This window comes from Pseudophryne corroboree, chromosome 11 (assembly GCF_028390025.1).
Source record: "Pseudophryne corroboree isolate aPseCor3 chromosome 11, aPseCor3.hap2, whole genome shotgun sequence".
NCBI classification, from domain to species: Eukaryota; Metazoa; Chordata; class Amphibia; order Anura; family Myobatrachidae; genus Pseudophryne; species Pseudophryne corroboree.
In genome coordinates, this window is record NC_086454.1 from 188,149,801 (window position 1) to 188,169,277 (window position 19,477).

At 46.5% G+C, this 19,477-nt stretch overlaps 1 long non-coding RNA gene across 2 annotated transcripts in view; it reads left to right on the forward strand.

Annotated features, from left to right (window-relative positions):
- Nucleotides 1-19,013, forward strand: part of LOC134970093 (uncharacterized) — a 28,703-nt gene extending 9,690 nt beyond the window's left edge. The window contains exons 1-3 of one of the 2 annotated variants that reach the window (XR_010189655.1): nucleotides 572-652; nucleotides 7,997-8,123; nucleotides 18,307-19,013. This is a non-coding gene — a long non-coding RNA (uncharacterized LOC134970093). Of the gene's footprint in view, nucleotides 1-571; nucleotides 653-7,996; nucleotides 8,124-18,306 lie in introns of those variants that run through there. The other variant, XR_010189654.1, reaches the window with a different exon arrangement.
- Nucleotides 19,014-19,477: the final 464 nt, after the last annotated feature.

The following is a 19,477-nucleotide window of genomic DNA, read 5'->3' on the forward strand; positions in this document are numbered from 1 at the left end:
TATGAGTGCGCCCCTCCCCCTATTCCCTGTCTTTATTCCTGTCTTCTAGTAGTATAGACAGAAGTAGATTTATTATTTTTGTAGTGCGGCGGTGCCGCTGTTTTGGGCTGCTAAATTAGTTTATAGGCCCTTTTTATAGTGAATATGGCAATTCGGAGTACTTACAAGCCTGTGGTATTCAGTTAAGTGAGCAGCGTCCGTGCTGGAAGCTCACTCTGGTGACGCGGCTTCTGGGAGTCGGCTGGCTTGTCCGGGAACCGCGCATTACAGATCCTCCAATAGCCGGGCGGAAGTGAGCGGCGTCAGGGTTGTATGCTCACGGGGGTGACGCGGCTTCCGGATGTTACATGGAAGGCTGCGTGTCACTCCCTTACTATGGCCGGGTGGAAGTGAGTGGCGTCAGGGCCGGGGGCTCACAGCAGCAGCGTGGCTCCCATGGATGGTCCTGGTAGTCAGCGCGGCACCGGTCTGCGCATGTGCGGGGACCGGGAGGAGGTAGTGAGCGGCGTCAGTGCCAAGAAAACTCACATGATTTCATCACATGTCAGTTTCAAGTGATTGCTTAGCTGGAGTTTCAGGAAGTGATTGCTCAGCTGGAGTTTCAGGAAGTGATTGCTCAGCTGGAGTCAGTGAGCTGCCTGTATGAAGCAAGGTAAGATTTTATGTTCCCTGACACTGTGGAAGTGCATGTCAGCAGTTTGCAGCATGGATGAGCCTGTGTCCCATAAGTCATGTGATAAGGTCCAGATGAGATAAGTCCTCATAGAGAACTACTTATGTATATTCTTGCTTTTAGATAGTTAGGTGATTAGGTATTTTTTTATTTTCTTTGAATATAATCTCTGCAGTGTGTCTCAGCCAGCTAAAAAGAAATTACGCAAGAAAAAGAATGTGGCCAGAAAATGTCCTGCATGTGATCAGTTCTTTTCTGGGAATCAGTAGGATGCTATATGTAGTAATTGCATGGAGGAAACTGCGCCCAGTGTACCAGTGAAAGCTTCTGATCAGCTCACTGAACTGATGGCGTAGATGAAAAAATCCTTTGTTACCAAGGAAGAATTTATGCACGGGCCTAAATGGTCTAGGTCGCAGTCTAGTCTAGATTTTGATGAAGAGTCCCCAAATTTATCCCTGCAAGATGACTGGGATAAGGATTCCAATGTAGAATCTGGACAGGTTCAGGATGATGACAGGTCATTTAATACCGAGTTGGTGGATGTCATGCTTAAAAACATCTACAAGACAATGAAATATAAGGAATCTGTTCAGGAAGGTGAACAAGATCCTTTATTTGAGGATAGGACAAAGAAAGCGAGGTCCTTTCCTGTGCACAAGGTGGTGAAGGACATCATTCGTAAGGAATGGCTGCAGCTGGATAAAAGGGTTGGCAGTGTATCCAATTGGGGATGAGTTGATGCGCCGGTGGCGGAGGTAACAACTAGAGCCACGATACCCCTTGAAGATGGCGCAGTGTTGAAAGATTCTATGGATAAGAGGATGGAAAATGCTCTGAAAAGGTTGCATGTTTCTACATCTGTGTCCTTAAAATCTGGTGTGGCCATAGCCTCTGTGTCCAGAGCCTTGAGGTTATGGTGTTCTACGATGCAGACAGATGTACAAGATGATGCGTCTAGAAATTGTCTTTCAAAAAATTTGAGTATTATACAGAGATCAGTGGAGTATATCTGTGAGGCGTCGCTTGATGTTCTGGAATTTTCCACAAAATCAATGACCTCAGGTATTATGGCCAAGAGCGCGCTGTGGTTGCGATCTTGGGCAGCGGATGTCCATTCTAAAAATAGGTTAGTTAGGCTTCCTTAGGGATCATTGTTGTTCGGAAACAAGCTGGAGACTATGATTCAGAGGATGTCAGGTGGAAAGTCAGTGAGATTGCCACAGGATAAGCGTGGCAGGTATCCAGCTTCGGCTTCAAGGCAGCAATTTAGGCAAGCAAGATCATACAGATCTGGCCGTCCTTATGCAGATCGATTCGTACATCAGTATGAGGACAGATATAATTCAGGTGTGACGCGTCAGTCCTTTCGTAGAGGATATAGAAGAAGTGGTCAGAGGCAATGATGGTGTATGTCCCCTTACATCAACACCAGTAGGGGGCAGAATCTCAGAATTCACTGCCCAGTGGCAGGCAAATATTTCCGACAGATGGGTTCTGGATATTGTTTCAGAAGGATACCGTCTCGAGTTCATGGCAATCCCAAAAAGGGACAAAATTGTAAAGACAAGAACACCATCTTTAGTTCTGGAGTTCTTAGAAGAAAGTCTCCAATCACTATGCTCCTCAAAAGCGGTGGAGGAGGTTCCAGTCGTAGAGAGAAAGAGAGGATTCTATTCTCATCTTTTCCTAGTGAAGAAGTCCTCAGGTGGCTTCAGAACAATTCTAGATTTGAGGGATCTCAATCAAAGAATACAGAAAAGAAAATTTCATATCGAGATGCTAAAGTCAGTCCTATTGGGAATAAGGAAGGGAGAATTTTTGGCATCAATAGATCTCAAGGATGCATATTTCCATATTCCAGTCAGTAGAGAAGACAGAAAGTTGCTAAGGTTTTGCATAAGAGGAAGACATTTCCAGTTCACGTGTCTGTCATTCGGCCTCACGTCGTCGCCGAGGGTGTTTACAAAGGTATTGGTAACCCTGATAGCCTGCCTCAGAGAAAAAGGGATAACTATTTGGGCATACCTCAACGATCTTCTTTTAGCGGCGAGTTCAAGAGGAGATGTACAGCAAATGTTAGATCAAGCCTTGGCCTTTCTGCAAATTCACGGTTGGCTAGTGAATTGGAACAAGAGTCGTTTGGAACCGACACAAGTTCTTAAATTTCTGGGTGTCCTTATAGATACGCGGCAGTATGTGGTCCTTCTTTCAGAGGACAGGCGTACGAAGATACAGGAACTCTGTATGAAAGACAGGACAAGGTTCCTTTTCACATAGCATTGCGTCTATTAGGGATGATGTATTCCACGATAGGCACTGTGCAGTGGGCAAGGTAGAGAATGAGAGTGTTGCAATGGGACACGCTGAAATATTCAAGGAGCAAAACTCCTTTGCATCATCGAATAAGACTAACAAAGGAGGCCAAAGATTTACTGTCCTGGTGGAAGACCAGTCAAACTTTACGAGCAAGGTGTGTCACTTATGGAGCCCCAGTATGTAGTTTTAACTACGGACGCAAGTCTAACAGGTTGGGGTGCTCATCTGCAGAGACAAAGTTGTCAAGGAGAATGGTCCCTGACAGAGGCAGGTTATTCCTCAAATCAGCGCGAGATGAGAGCGGTGTGGTTGGCCATATGCAAATTCCAGGATCAACTTGTAGGGAAACATCTAAGAGTCTTCTCAGACAATGCAGCAGTAGTGGCTTATTTTAATCACCAAGGTGGGACAAGGAGTCGAGCAATCATGTTGGAAGTCTCGTACATAATGCAGTGGGCACAAAAACATCTAAAGTCCCTGACGGCTCTACATGTTCCAGGCATAGACAACATGTTGGCAGATTATCTAAGTCGAAATCAAGTTCAGTCCGGGGAGTGGGAGTTAAATACTCAAGTATTCAAAAGTATAGTAGACAGGTTAGGGCAACCGGATATAGATTTCATGGCTACCGACCTCAACACAAAGCTGCCTCGATTCTTCTCGAGGTATTACCTTCCAATGTCAGAAGGAGTGGATGCCCTGTCTCTAGCGTGGGAGTTCAGACTGGGGTATGTCTTTCCTCCTTTTCCTCTCATAGCCAGAACACTGAAGAAGATCAGAGAAGAGAGAGCGGAAGTAATTGTAGTAGTCCCTTATTGGCCGAGTAGGACTTGGTTTCCGACAGTACAGAGGATGTCGGTGGAAAAAATGTGTAGGTTACCGGTAGTCCGGAGGCTGTTGCATCAAGGCCCTCTAGAATACCCAAACCCGCAGAGTCTTCAGCTTACGGCTTGGAAATTGAACGGAGTTTACTAAAAAGCAAGGGTCTGTCCGAATCGGTTGTTCAGTTGTTTTTAAAGGCCAGGAAGAAGGTCTCTTCAGACGCTTATTATAGAATATGGAGAGCTTTTATTGTCTGGTCGGAAGATAAGTTTGATGTGTTGAAAGCTGAAACCGCACAAGTTCTGCAGTTTCTTCATGACGGATTTGTCAAAGGTTTGTCAGTTTCAGCTCTCAAGGTGCATATATCGGCTCTGAGTGTTCTGTTGGACTGAAAATTATTTCAGGGTGAGTTAATTAAGAAGTTCTGTCAAGCCATGAAAAGAATAATACCAAGAGTTAGGTCGATAGTGCCGCCCTGGGATCTAAATTTAATTTTAAATGCTTTGACGCAGCATCCGTTCGAGCCGTTACAAGAGGTTGGTGTGAAGTTTCTCACTTGGAAGGTAGTTTTCTTTACAGCCGTTACTTCAGCAAGGAGAGTTGGAGAATTGCAAGCGTTGTGGGCAGAAGAGCCATATCTAAGAATATTATCTGATAAGGTTGTGTTGAGAACAAACCCATCTTTCTTGCCAAAAGTCCTGTCAACCTTTCATATCAATCAGGAAATCATCTTACCAGTTTTTTTTTTTCCCCCTCAACCAAAGAATGATGAGGAATGCAGGTTGCATACTTTAGATCTGGTTAGGGCAATAACCATTTATCTGAACAGAGTAAAATCCCTCAGGAAAGAGAAGAGTTTGTTCCTAGTATCTGTTGGGTCGCCCAAAGGGTGTATGCCGACAAAGCAAACCATTGCGAGATGGATAAGAGAGCTGATCACGTTCGTATATCAAGAAGATGGTCGTGAAGTTACGGAGAATATCAAGGCACACTTGACTAGGGCAGTTTCTGTCTCATGGGCTAGGAATGTGCAGGTGGCGATTGAAGAGATATGTGCAGCAGCTACGTGATCATCTGTACACACCTTCTCTAGGCATTATGCTTTGGATATTGTTAAAGCTTTATTTCGTAACCAGGTCCTACAACAGGCCTTGGTCTAATTAAATATTAAGCATCAAATGTTTTGTTTTCTGTGAGTCCCTCCCGTAATTCAGCTTTGGTGTATCCCATCGTATGGCTGCCATGAAGTAAGTAAAAGAAAGCAGCGAATTATACTTACAATAATTCCATTTCTTTGAAGTACTTCATGGCAGCCCATGAATTACCCACCCTGTGGGAGTGTTTTTTCTTCTAGACATATCGGAGACACTTAAAAGACAGGGAATAGGGGGAGGGGTGCACTCATATAGCCAAAGTGGGTGTGTATTAGAAGAAAAAAACTCCTGTCTATGCTAGGGGAATGGGTCTTTAACCCATCGTATGGCTTCCATGAAGTACTTCAAACAAATGGAATTATCGTAAGTATAATTCGCTGCTTTATGCGCTATTAGCATTGTAATTGAGTACTGGATATAAGATTAATCACAGCTGTGCACAGTATACCATATAAATAAGGATCTGTTGGAGCAGGGAATAAACTGCCTATCGAGAAAGTCACAGGAAGTGACTAAACGCGTCTAGGACTCCCTGTATGAGCTGGAGAACTGGACACTATAACGATTAGCCGCTAATCCTGCACCGCTCGAGTCACGGTTCCCGCACCTTTCATAAACTGAAGCCATCTTCTGCTCCTTGTGCGGCTGCGAATCGGCCGGAGCTAACTGCTGCAACTATAGACGGCTGCCGCATACAGGTACACCTCCTGAGGATGCTCGGGAACCACCGATCTCTCACACCCGTAAAGGGTCCCGGACAGCAGGGATATAGTGAGTAGCGGCTCCCAGCAGCAATCTTTATTACCAAGTGCGGTTTCCGTGCTAAAGATTCTTTAGTGAACTTACAATATACAGCCCACATTTGACTTTCATTTCACTTTACAGCAGTAACACGGATCGGAGCGGCTAATTAATATTGCAATATAAAAGGTTACTTTTACTGGTCTCCTGCCACTGTTTCTGGATTACAAATCCATCTGAGAGGAAAAGCTACATGTGTCCATTTAGTTGCAAGTTATACTACAGATCTAGTTACTATTGCAACTTGTTATACTGATACTTGTATCCATTACTGCTTTTTTATCTATACTATAGGAATCAGTGTTTTACTGTTATACTTGTGTAAAATAAATATGATTTAATTTGAACCACCGGCAACTTATATATTTTATATTGTATATGCTATTGACTCTATAGCGCAGCCTCTTTCTCTTTTTATCGTCCTAGACTGTTCATCAAAGCAGGAACTGAGGCTAATTACATTGTTAAACACGGAAATAAATAAGGCTTCTGAATCTTTACTATAGCACTCTGCTATACAATACACACATCCGAATAGACATCGGCAGTACAGTGGCAGCATTGGGGGTCATTCCGACCCGATCGCACACTGCAGTTGTTCGCAGCGCAGCGATCGGGTCGGAACTTCGCATGCGCCGGCACATGCCAGACGGCTGAAGGCCGTCATTACCTAGCGATCACCTCTGCCTGATTGACAGGCAGAGGCGTTCTCTGGGCGGGAGGGGGCGGCACAGTGGCATTTAGCCGCCATTTTCGGGGCGCAGTCCGGCCAACGCAGGCGTGGCCAGACCGTGCGGGGGGGCCACACCACACGCAGCCACTGCGACCTGGTGCAGCAATGAGTAACTCCCGGCCAGCCGCAGGAGCTGCGCTGGACGGTAGTTGCTCTTCAAGTACAAAAGCATTGCCGCTGTGCGATGCTGTTGTACTTGTGCAGGGGGGGGGGGCAGACTGACATGCGGGGCGGACTAGCCCTATGCTGGGCGTCCCCCCGCATGTCTGGGAAGATGATCATAGCTGTGCCAAATTTAGCACAGCTTCGATCAACTCGGAATGACCCCCATTATGTGTCACTGCATATTGCAGCAGAGCTTGATGTAGTTGTACCTGTAAAATATTCTTCTATTCAAGAGGGGTGTGGTATTGAAAGTCGACAATAACTAGGTCGACAATGTCTAGGTCGACCACTATTGGTCGACAGTAACTAGGTCGACAGGGTCAAAAGGTCGACAGGGCCAAAAGGTCGACATGTTCTAGGTCAACAGGTCAAAAGGTCGACATGAATTTTTAATGTTATTTTGGTGTCATTTTCTTCGTAGAGTGACCGGGAACCCCAATTAGTGCACCGCGTCCCCTCGCATGGCTCGCTTCGCTCACCATGCTTCGGGCATGGTGCCTTCGCTCCGCTGCCGCTTCGCTCGGCACAGATTACCGTTCCAATCTTAGTCCCCGTGGATCGTTAAGTATGAAAAGGTACAAAAAAAGAAAAAAATTGTGAAAAACTCATGTCGACCTTTTGACCTGTCGACATAGAACATGTCGACCTTTTGACCCTGTCGACCTTTTGACCCTGTCGACCTAGTTACTGTCGACCAATAGTGGTCGACCTAGACATTGTCGACCTAGTTACTGTCGACTTTCAATCCGGATCCCATTCAGGAGAAGCCTCAGTGAAATCCTGACTACTATATGATGGCTTTCTCCATCTCACAGCAGCCTAATGCTGTTCCGGTGGGCCCTTCACCAGCACAAGCATTCAGCTAGAGGGGATCGACAGCAACATCCTAAGATGACGTTACCTAACTTGTTACCTTAAGTTAAACCATTGTCCCCATAGAAGTCTACAGAAACAGCGGAAAGCAGTAGAGATACTGCAGGAGAAAGCAATGATTTTTCTGCGGTATCACTCTTGTTAAATAGGATGAAGTAAAAAATAGTTATCAGCACCACTGTCATAAATAGGCATCCTGATACACTCTGTACATGCAGAATTTTAAAATATGATTATTTGGATATTCCACACCCCATAGAGTGTTCTTTAACCCACAGTTATGATAGCCCATACATGGAAGAGTTCCAGTTGTTCTGCCAAACACTATTTTGTCAGGATATTGTATCTATTTACTATCACCTTCTGGCCTGTGTGACATGTCCATAATTACATTGCCAGGCACCACACACCTTATACCCACAAACATACCTTATTACGTTTTCTATTTTATTCCAGCTCCTGTGTTGATCCCTCTAGGCGATTAGGAGTCAACGGCAACATCCGCCAGCATCAGTTGTTCCAGTGTATAGATTGGGTCTCGCTGGAAGCCCTGAGAGTAACACCACCACATGTCCCTGATCCAGTAAGTATAAGAAAAAACTGTTTTGGCCAGTTAATGAAATAAAAAAATAAGGGTCATTTACTAATGTGGAATGATAAAGGTCTCCAAAACCATTGTCATTGTGTCATGAGTGAACATGTCTTAGCCTATCCACATGGTGATCACTTTGGGGGTGTAAAATCTTACTTTTATTGGTAAGAAATGCTGGTGACTTGGGTTTTAGTTTAGGTACAGTAGTAGAAGAATTGTACCACACAATGCACCAATATGTAAAAACAGGGCCGTCTTAACAGCAGTGTAGGCCCCTGGGCACCGCAATGCATTGGGACCCCTACCCATCCTCCACCGGTAGGGGTGAAGGGTGCTATCAGCGGCAGCTTTGATGTCCCGCGGGTGGTAGGAGGTGTTTTATCTTCTGCTCAGCATGTAGGACCTGGAGCAGTAATCTCTGCTTGTTACTTCTTTACTGCACAGATGGGGCTAAACTGTAGAAGGGGGCATTGGGCTGAATGAAGAAGCCCTGGTACATGACTTCCAGGGGGTGTTTAATACGTAGTTGAGGGGTGGATAGTGGAGTGGGCTTAATATTTATAATTTTCCGGTGGGGGGCAGAATGCTTGACTGCAGTTATCTCAAATCTAAAACTGCATACCAGGCATGTGGAGCTGGAGCAGGGACCAGCTGCTTGAAGGCTGTTATCTCTGGTTCTGGGCATAGTAGAGACAAGCTGCCAATGTCCACCAAAAGTGGAGAGTCACAGCTTTTGGAGTAAACCCTCTGAAAAACTTTAAGTCAGACAGAACTCGAGATACCTGGCTGGGAAGAGCAATTAACAGGCTTGGATGGGGACCACTGCTTTCAAGTCGGATATCTCCGGTTCCCCAGGGCTGATTTTAAAAAATCTGGTACCCCTGGAAAGAGGAGACCCTCAGCTATCAGCCTATGGCCCTTATACTCCTGGGGCCCTTGGGCAAGAGCCCATTGAGCCCATACGAAAAGACATCCCTGTGTAAAAAGAGTTCACAAATCCTTTAAGAGATGGAAATTGCACCGTTAGGGTGGCCACACATGAAGCAATGCATGCGGCCAATGCAACGGAGCGTCCGAGTGCTGATATCAGTGCCGTAACTAGACATTTTAGCGCTGTGTGCAAGAAACGGCATTGGCACCCCCCCTTGTAAAATAGGGGCATGGCTTCATGGGGAAGGGGTGTGGCCACTAAATAATACCAATTCATATTATGGTGCACAGTAGTCTCCATTATTCAAATTATGCCAAACAGTAGCGCCACTAACACACATTACTCCAGGTAGAGCCTCTGTCACACATTACGCCAGGTAGCGCCTTCTTTTACATATTACGGCATGTATAGTCCCCCTTTTTACACAATAGGCAGCAGAGTCCCCCTTTTTACACAATATGGCCATGTACACTGGCACACACCTATACCCCTGTCAGACCACCTGCTTCTAACACAGGTTATTGCACATGAGCGTGCATAACTCATGTTGCTGTGTGGTCTAAAAGGTGCCAGTGGAAATTTCCCAGGTCGAGCGACCTGGTATTTTAACCCTGGTATGGACCAGGGTTGAATATGGTTTCAACCCTGGTCACTGTGCGGTGTGAACGGGTTGCCGGGTCGATGCAACTCGTTTCCCGTTCACACTGAATGGATGGGTGCCACTTGGAGATCATCAAGCGTCGCTCCCGCACACGTCACTACTGATGTCACTAGCCCGGCAATATGCCAGGCTGGAGACGCCAGTGTAAAGGGGCTTGAGGCAGTTAACACCCGGAAAACACCTGTGTACGGTTCCCGGGTGCGACCCACCATGTGTGGTGTGAAAGGGGTACTAGTTACGGCCCTGTGTGTGAGTACAGTGTAGTGCATGTGTGTGAACAAGGTGTAGTGTGTTAGTGTGTGTGTGTGTTATATGCTTCCACACACTTTTAACTTACCTTTCCTGGCAGGATGTGGCTAGGGGAGGAACCTGGGGCTGCTGGGGTCATGAAGGTAAAAATAGCTGGATCAGCCGAAGCCAGGCACCGCTAGCAGAGCATGCATCACAGCGGATGCCCGGCAAATTGGCCTCCGGCGGTGGCAGCAGCTGCTAATCTTGGTGGGTGGTCTTGCAGCTTCCCCCCCCCCCCTGCAGCCCGCCCCCTCTCCTTTACAGACAGCGTGGCCGCTGTTAGATTTGAGCCGCGCTGTTTGACACACAGCAGGCACAGCCCAGCCCCAGTGTTCACCTGCTCAAGTGCTGCTGCCGACTGCCTCTCCCACCAGCTGACCCCGCAGACGGATGTGCACATGCCCGCAGTGGAACACAACATACTTCTCCTGCACAGCGGCGGACTCGCCAGTGCTGCCACTATGGAACACAACAGGGAAGCCAATTGGGGGGTCAGCGCACAATGCGCCTCCATCACTAGTGCGCTGTGTGCAATGCCCACTCTGCACACACGGAATTACGGTCCTGGCTGATATATCAGGTGTTCCCAACACACGGGGTGATCCGGTGCCCGATCGCCCCCTATGCCGGCCCTCCTCCACATAGCGCTGCATGAGATTGTCCACCTGCATCACTAATCTTTTGAACATGCAGAAAGATCAGTGATGCAGGTGGACGACCCCACGGGTGCGTGCAATGGACGACAACCAACCCACACACGGAACGATATAGCTGCTATATTGTTCCAATTCGTCGGATTCGCAGCTATATCGTTCCGTGTGTGGGCACCTTTTGAAGCATTGTCAGTGTTGATGAAGGCCGTTTTGTTCCCACATCCACTTCAGTAAATAACTGAAGTTTGCATAATCTTCAGAAGCGGCATGTTGGGCTAGATGTAATAGGATGCGATTTTTCGGGACTCCAAAAAATCCAAAAAATCACATCAAATCGCACGTTTGTAACATGTGACTTTTAGCTAAAAATCACAAATGCAAGAGGACAGCAGCTGGGTGGAGGGCGGCAGAGGATTGGCTGAGCTCCGGCCATGGCGGCGGTGAGCACAATGGTGCACAGTGAGGTGAGCAGATCATGCATGTGCCGGTGGCGCCCCCTCCTTTGGGTCTGCCATGGTGCCTAGGACACGTGCCCTGCTCGCCCCGTGCTAGTTACGCCTCTGCTGATACCCCTGTTGGTAAGTAACCAGGGGGAGTCAAATGGGTACCACACAGAGTCCCTCCGAGTTAGGTGGTGAACATGAGAAGCAGATATATACTGTCAATAAAGATAACCCCTAGTAGCAGAAAATTCACACAGTTTAAATAATAGGGGTTTGTAAACAGTAAGCGCTGGTATCTCACAAGTGTGTTACCAAGACACACCCTAATATAGCCATCATCTGCATATAAGACAGATCAGCATACATTAAAAAAACAATATATATATATATATATATATATATATATAAAATTATTATTTAAAAAAAAAATGTATGATACTCATCCAGTTGCCAATGTTCCTGGAGTCAGGTCCTGTGCATAAGGTCCTAGTCCCCCAAAAAGAGGGACACGTGTTTCAACTGATGAGGCTTGTTCTCCCCGGATGAGTATCATACATTTTTTTATTAAAACTAATATATATATATATATATATTTATGTATGCTGTTCTGTCTTATATGCAGATGAGGCAAAAGACAATATTCTATTTTTACACCCTATGGTTATCAGCCCACCATCCACAGGCCCCGGATAGCGGGGACAGCCTCAGGCTTCATCCATGGCCCTTGGGTGGTCTTTATTTTATGGATCCACACTCCCACTGGAAACCCTGGCCGGGGTGACTAGTTGGGGGGTTGTGATGCTTTGGCCGCAGGGACCTATATATTAAAGTGTCCCCCGGCTGCGACATCACCTCCCTGGCTAGTGGAGCCCGGTGCTGGTTTAAAATATACGGGGGACCCCTACTTCTTTTGACCCCCATATTTTTGGAACCAGGACCGGTCTAAGAGTGCGGTGCAGGTTGTTTAAATACGGGGAGTCCCAGTCAATCCCCCCCGCCCCCGATATTTTTGCAACCAGGACTGGCTCAAAGAGCCCGGGGCTGGTTCTGCTTTTGGGGGGGCCTGCATGTCATTTTTTTTTACATTTTTAACTGTTTCTTTACTGTTCCAGACAGAAGCATGCACGGATCTCACTGATCTGTGCATGCTTCTGTCAATCTCGCCAGCTAGAAGCTGGTCTATTTATGTGTTTTAGGTGCGACTTTTAAACTCGCATCCTATTACATTGCCCGAGTTGTATGTTTGCAATGGCAAAACATCTGGATGCTATTTTTGCCATTGCGATTTTTTAGACTGCTGGAGACATGCGATTTTGCATGTTTCCACATCCCATTACATTTTTGATTTTCGGAAAACATGCAATTTGTCGGGGGGAAAATTGCATCCTATTACATCTAGCCCCAAAACCATATACATACTTATTGTCTTTGTAATTTAGAGGGTTTGTTATTAAAGGGTTAGGGTTATTATAATTAAAGTTACACATATGCATCAATAAACATTGACTTATCTCTACAAATTAACATTATTGTACAATTTTTTTTATAAGTTCCTTATTGAGCTCATGCCCCTGTTCTGTTCTGACATGAACGGGTAATGGTGCATGTGTGCAACTGAAATTTTACTTATTACATAATTATCAGCCAATTATGCAGCTGAAATGATAAAAGCATGCTGACATGATTAAGAGGTTCAGTTGTTGTTCAAACACCAGATTGGTAAAGAAATGTGATATATCGACTATGAGCATGGATTAATTGCTGGTTTGGGTAATTGGAGTATCTCAGAAACTGATCTACTGGTATTTTCATATATAACAGTCTATAGATTTTATAGAGATTGGTGCACTAAAAAATATCCCATGAATAGCAGTTCTGTGGGTGAAAATGCCTTCTTATTTACAGAAGTTGGAGGAGACTTGCTAGACTGATTGAATCACGCAAAACACTGAGTATTGTTGCTGATATTGTAAATCCTTTTATGCTCATAGTTTACCCATCTTCTAATGACTACTTCCATCAGGACAAATCATTATATCTAGGCTTACCATACTATCCCTTTAAACCGTGACACTAATGAACAGGGCCGTAACTACGTGTGTGCCAAGTGGGCTTGGCACACAGCGCAGTTGCCCTGAGGGCGCACGGCCAGCGGCATGTAATGAGTCAAATTGACTCATTACATGCCGCCTCTGAAGTCTCTGCGCCGTGCGCCGCAGCCGCGCTGGAGGAGAGAACAGCGCCGGGCAGGTGAGAAGGAGGAGGAGGGAGGGGGAGCAGGGAGCCGCAGCAGAGCTATTTCATTGGTAGTAAGTGCCGCTGCAGCATCCCCCTCTCCTTCCGTATAGGCTGCCCGGCGCTGCTGTGGATGCTGGGATGCGGTTCCTCCATCCCAGCATCCACAGCAGCGCCGGGCAGCCTGTACGGAGGGAGAGGGGGATGCTGCAGCGGCGCTTACTACCAATGACATAGCGCTGCTGCGGCTCCCTGCTCCCCCTCCCTCCTCCTCCTTCTCAACTGCCTGCACAGAGAGGGAGATACCAGCACGAGGAGCCTGTCAGCGGGGAGAAGGTAAGTATCTCTCTCTCTCTCTCTCTCTCTCTCTCTCTGGGACACCATCTGCCATAATGTGTAAAAAGGGGGCCTGGCTGCCGCAATGTGTAAAAAGGGGTCCTGGCTGCCGCAATGTGTAAAAAGGGTCCTGGCTGCCGCAATGTGTAAAAAGGGGGCCTGGCTGCCGCAATGTGTAAAAAGGGGTGCCTGGCTGCCGCAATGTGTAAAAAGGGGTCCTGGCTGCCGCAATGTGTAAAAAGGGGGACTGGCTGCCGCAATGTGTAAAAAGGGGTCCTGGCTGCCGCAATGTGTAAAAAGGGGTCCTGGCTGCCGCAATGTGTAAAAAGGGGGACTGTCTGCTGTAATGTGTAAAAAGGGGGACGCTGTCTGCTGTAATGTATAAAAGGGGCTCTACCTGGTGTAGTGGCGCTGCTGTGCAGCGTAATTTGAATAATGGAGACTACTGTGCACCGTAGTATGAATTGCTATTATTTTGTGACCACGCCCCTTCCCCATGAAGCCACGCCCCTATATATTTTTCGCGCGCCTGCGGCGCGCACTGCCCCTATCTTGCATGGGGGGGGGGGCGCCAATGTCGTTTCTTGCACACATCGCTAAAATGCCTAGTTACGGCACTGCTAATGAATTACACCGTTTCTGTTGCTGAGTAAAACCAGGTGAAATGCTGGCTTGAAGTGAGTCAGCCACAGAACCTGTGTAATTCATGAGTGTCCCAGTTTAAAGGGATAGAATCAGGGTCGGGCCGAGTATAATTTTTTTGGTAAGCAAATATAGATTTTGGCGCCCCTTGATGGGATAAATTTTATAAAGGGACAGCAAAAAGGGTGTGTGGTCTCACAATAAAGGGGCGTAGCCACACAATAGTACCCACAATTCAAATGTATACATCTTGCAGATTTAGCCAAATACAGTCTGATCTTCATTATTAGGCCATAGAGAGTGAGGACCAAAGTACAGATCTGATAATTTGATGATTGGGCCCAATAGAGATAATTAGCCAAGGCATGATAAACATATCACTGACATAAAAAATACTACGAGTGCAACTGTTTACTTTCTTCACAAAACAAAGGTTGCAGACACTTAAATTAAAAACACAATGCCAACATAAGCACAAACTGAATATACATATACTGTAAAAGAATAATTTCTCATAGCACAGTAGTTTTCTCCCCTTACCATATAGCGAAACACCTCTCTTCCCTCACCTCACAGCACAGAAGCTCTATTCTCTCACATCGTAGCACCTCTCTCACCTCACAGCAGAGTAGCTCTCTTCCCTCACCTCATAGCACCTATCTCCCCTCATAGCACAGCACCTCTCTTCCCTCACCTTGTAGCTCCTCTCTCCCCTCACCTCACAGCAGAGTAACTCTCTTCCCTCACCTCGTAGAACCTCTCTCCCCTCACCTCACAGCAGAGTAACTCTCTTCCCTCACCTCATAGAACCTCTCCCCAAGCCTCACAGCAGAGTAACTCTCTTCCCTCACCTCGTAGAACCTATTTCCCCTCACCTCACAGCAGAGTAACTCTCTTCCCTCACCTCGTAGAACCTCTCTCCCCTCACCTCACAGCACAGAACCTCTCTTCCCTCACCTCGTAGCACCACTCTCCCCTAACCTCACAGCACAGTAGCTCTCTTCTCTTATCTCGTAGCACCTCTCTTACCTCACAGCACAGTAGCTCTCTTCTCTTATCTCGTAGCACCTCTCTTACCTCACAGCACAGTAGCTCTCTTCTCTCACCTCACAGCAGAGTAGCTATATTCCCTAAACCTTATAGCACCTCTCTCCACTCATAGCACTGCACCTCTCTTCTCTCACCTCGTTGCACCTTTCTCCGGTCACCTCACAGCACATAATGTCTCTCGCCAGACCTTGTAGAACCACTCTCCACTCACCTCACAACACAGTAGTTCTCTTCTCTCACCTTGTAGCACAGCTCTCCCCTCACCTCACAGCAGGGTAGCTCTACTCACACCTCGTAGCTCCTCTCTCCCCTCACAGCAGAGTAGCTCTCTTCCTTCACCTCGTAGCATCGGGAGGCGAGCGGGCAGAGTCAGGTCTGAAGTCATTTTCGACTATCAGCTTGAGCAGCAGCAGGAGACAGCTTCATCTACTTGGCGCTCTACATGGCTGCATACACAGCATAATGTGCACAGTGTCATTATAAAGCATACACTCAAGCTGGGGTCACACATCATGTGTAGCTGGTGGCCTCAGCGCATACCCTGCTAGACTAAGACCAGTCATAATCAATATCTAAATATAGTCTATATTGTAAATTATACAATATTACAGGTTAATCTTATAAAAACAAGACGTGTAACTAATGTACATAACATTGGCAATTGTCTAATTGTGCAAAAGTGGTCAAATCTAAAAAAAAATCCTCAACATGTGAGGAAACCTATGGCAGTGTGTACCTAATACCAGTATACAGACAGGACCATGACATCATGAAAAAAAAAATTCAAAACATAGGTAGGGTAAGAACAAGTGAATATGATAGTCTGTTCTGTATAAAGGTTCTTGATTCCACTTGTGAAGTCACCAATAGATCAAACTAGATAACAGTTGATATGCCTTAGCATTTCAGTCAGCTTTTCTATATGGGTGTAATTAATCACAAATTCATATATTTAATGTTAAGTGCTTTCACATCTATAACTGGCTGTACTCCTTCATAGCAAAACCAAGAGTAATCTTTAATTCTGTGTGCAGGCTCCGGGCAGCGTATATGTAAAAAGGCACCCTGTGCTGGTATCAATCACAGCACCGCCCTCCCCCACCCTTCAGTCACCCTCATCCATGTCTGAAAAGCCAGACACACATACTGTGCAATGTGCATGGCAGCTACAGGCGGCTCTGATACAATGGGCACAGCACTCACCTTATAGCCGTTCACCCACTCTCCCGAGTCCAGCCGCCGCTGCCGCATCCAGGTGTCCGAGTCGGAGACTAGGCATGGCTCGGGGAGGAGACTCAGTTGGGACCCATAGACCATGAGAATAGGGGGCGGGGACACCGGTGTCTGATTGGCTGCGGCTGGCGCCACATTTGAAAGTCCACTGGCGTTGTCTCTCTCTGTGACTACCCAGCGCCCTCCTAACTGTGGCGCCTTACTCAGCCGCATAGTCAGCGTAATGGGCAGGCCAGCCCAGGATAGAATGGTAAGCCTAGCTATATAACAAAGCACATGTCATCTCACCCTGATGCCGTGAATATGACCAGGGGTTCAGCAGGGCCAGTTCTAGACCTTGTGGCGCCCAGGGTGAAAGTTTCCTTTGGCAACCCCCCCCCCCCCCACCAGACAGGCAAAACAATTGCGTGTTAAAATTGGGGGTGTGGCTTCATAGAGAAGTGGCGTGGCCACAGTTATGCCCCAAGTAGTTGTGCCCCCTGTAGTTATGCTGCCAGTAGTTATTCCCCCTGTAGTTGTGCCCCCTCTAGTTTTGCCCCCTGTAGATTTGCCCCCTGTAGATTTGCCCCCTGTGTAGTTGTGCCCACTGTAGATTTGCGCCCAGTAGATTTGCCCCTGTAGTTGTGCACCTAGTAGTTGTGCCCCCAGTAGATTTGCCCCCAGCAGATTTGCCCCCTGTAGTTTTTCCCCTGTAGTTGTGCCCCCTGTAGTTGTGTCCCTTGTAGTTATTCCCCCTAGTAGCGCTGCTTACAAACACTAAAAAAAAAATAATACTCAGCAGCCCCGCTCCTGCTTCCCGACCACTGCTGTCTCTGGCCGCCCGCTCCTCGGCCCCATAGCGCCGCACAGACACTAAGAGGTCAATTAGGACCTCTAGTGTCTGCAGCCGCTCCCACAATGCCGTGCGGTGCACGATGATGTCAGGTGCACCGCATGGCAGCATGGGAAAGTGGGAGGGTCAGCGCTGACTATGCTGAGCTGCATTTATATTAAACATAATGTAAGCAGGCGGTGCAGCTGCGGCAGCACCCTTACAGCTGCAGCACCCCGGGCAAAAGCCCTGCTTGCCCGCGGCAAGAGCCGCTCCTGGGGATCAGTGTACTCCAATAGTTTCCACAGTCACCAAATCTGCAGCAACTTTGTGATATTATATCAGACAGAGCAGAATCTCGAAAGGGCTGTTTCTGCCAATTTGCCAAATCACTGGCACAAAGACTTTAGGCTGTTCTGTGGGCAGAGGAGGTTGTAGCAAGTAAGAGAAAGTTTTACCTATGAAAACAGACTTTTAAAGATTTTATTAAAGATACAATATGTCTACTAATTACTGTTGTGTGTGTGTGTGTGTGTGTGTGTGTGTGTGTGTGTGTGTGTGTGTGTGTGTGTGTGGTGTGTGTGTGTGTGGTGGATGTGCAGTATAACATAATACAAGCAAACCAAGTATCTGGTAACTAGGCAAATAGATATCTCCATCTATCTCTTCTCACTATTTTTATTCTTACTCAGCTGCATCTCATGGCTCATTACACTGCAATAGCTGAAAACATGTCACTATTACAATGCAGCTGAACCACGCTGCACACTAGTCTATGGTATCAGAGCATCCATAGATACATACACTGTTCTTTAACTTCCTTTAGCTTTTGTGAATTTGCAATGAGGTTTCAGTACAAGGATGATCATTTGTTTCTTCTCCCTGTAGCTCGCCATAACACACGGCTCCTGAGGGTTTAACATCAGGAGGATAGAAGCAGCACTGGCACAGAAAACACTAGAAGGAGAAATTGACCAGGAGCTCTTGAGAGGCTTGTTATATGTGGGCTCCATCTTGAGGACCTTGCACTGATCACCACTTCCAGCACAAGGAGATGGAATCATAGGGGGTAATTCAGAGTTGATCGCAGATGCGCATGGCAGGCCCTACCCCCCTTTCCCGCACAGGTACAAAAGCATTGCATGGTGGCAATGCTTCTGTACCTGGTGGGAGCTACCCACCAAATTCTGGGTCATGCAACCGCCGCAGGCCCACCGCGGGGCCCCCCCCCAACGGTCTGGACACGCCTCCGATGTCCGGACCGCGCCCCGCCAATGGCGTTCTAATGCCGTTGGCACGCACCCTCCTGCCCCGCCACCGCCTCTGCCTGTCAATCAGGCAGAGGTGATCTCAGCCAGTGAGATGCTGATAGCATCTCACTTGGCTCCCGGCGCGCACATACATCAAGACATACAAACAAAACAAACTGGACAGTTCTGACAGTGTCTTATGTTCCTTTACTGTATGCATATCCTATCATAATATTTAAATAGAAAAAAAAAGGAGTGTATTCATATGTGTGCTTCCATTTATTATATTTATCTCCATGTCTATCAATTTATAGTGAACAAATGTCTAAAATAGATTAATGTTAATATGTGACTAGTTCTTATCTAATTTATATATCATTAATAAACAATTACGTGTTTTTGTGATTTAATTATATCTAATCATATTGTATCATGTTTATTTTTAAAGTCTCTCAAGCATTATCATCCCAATATTATTTAATTCATCATACCCAGGCCTTGTCAAAACATGCATTTCCCCATTATCTTATACCTTCCTATTTTGTCTAGGCTGTCGTAACACATACTATTCCATACTGTCAGAACTTAACACTTATATATTCTATTAATTGCGCTGAAACTTATTCTAGAATAGCAAAGCTAACACTTGAGATGACACCTCAGTAAGCTGTTCCAAATATGCTCATGTATGTATTATAATCAGATAAAAGCAATTTGAGGGATCTGGTTATACAAGTGGAGCTTGTATATGGAGCTATCCAAGTCTGTAATTGTGGGGCTTCCTTATCAAGCCATAATCAAGCTTTGCA